Genomic DNA, 1,199 nt, shown 5'->3' with positions numbered 1-1,199 from the left:
TTTTTTTTCAGAAATTGTCTCGCGCGATGCAGTGATCATGGAGCTGAGCTCCAAGCTCACCATGCTAGCCGAACCCCCTGCATAGAAATATTCTGCCCACCTCAGCATATTGTGCATATTTAAGAGGCTTAAATAACTAGGTAGGTTGAAGCGCCAGCCGAGTTAGGCTTAGCTGGGCTAGCTGGTGCATTCTCCAAACGTCTATTGGTAGCAATAAACACCAGCTATTCCCCAAGCATTATGAATAGAAATGGATATAAAGAGGGTAACAAAAACCAAGTGCCAATTGAGAATGTGCCGACTTTAAAAATGGTTAGAACCCACTGGTAATAATAATAATGATAATAATAATAAGTGCTAAATAATATAAAATAGTAATAAATAATGTAAAAAGAAAAAAAAAGAAAGAAGCCAATCACAATGCAAAATACCTCTTTTGAGATGAGAAAGGCGGCGGATGAAAAAAGATATCCAAGAAAGATTTAAAAAAAAATTGGGCAAAAGACGTTTGTTTGCAAATGGGAAAAGAGGAATCAATGGGGTAAAAACAAGAAGATCTTCATAGAAGAATCCCTTTCAACCGGATAAGCCAAAAGATAGAGAATAATAAAAACCAGAATATTGTATGCCATTCCAAAACCAGCGCCAACAGCAAATATTCAATTATTGAAAATATCCCCACCCCTTTAAAACGCCATCCTAGTTCCAGAGTTGAATGTAATATGAAAAGCAAAAATAAATAAATAAATAAATAAATAAAAATAAAAATCGATATCCAATCCAAAAGTTGGCGTTTAAAAGCGTCGCTGGCTGTATACAGAGAGAAGCACCGGGCACTTGATAAAACACATGTTTGAAAAGCATGTAGAGGGGTAAAGACATTATTATGGCGTTTTTTTGTAGTCGGTGGTGGGCAGTTGGTAATGGTGTCGTCATCGTAAGTCAAACAGGTGAAGAATTTGCCAGTAAAGTAATAATTTGCGGCGGAAACGGAAATGCGATGCAGAACGGCGGGGTATAGAATATTCGCTTTCGATGGCTAAGACAACCCCTCCCCCCACAGCCTCCCAAAAAAAAAAAAAAAAATATCAAGGTAGAACAAAAAATTCAGACATTCGTGACGATTTATTTTCCTTTTGCTTTGTTTTCTTCGTTTTCTCGTTTTCTCCCTTTCACAAATGCAGAATCCTTTCAGGCGT

The sequence above is a fragment of the Paracoccidioides lutzii genome (genome assembly GCF_000150705.2).
Source record: "Paracoccidioides lutzii Pb01 unplaced genomic scaffold supercont2.1, whole genome shotgun sequence".
NCBI classification, from domain to species: Eukaryota; Fungi; Ascomycota; class Eurotiomycetes; order Onygenales; family Ajellomycetaceae; genus Paracoccidioides; species Paracoccidioides lutzii.
The sequence above is the reverse complement of the archived record's forward strand: the minus strand, read 5'-3'. Positions refer to the sequence as shown.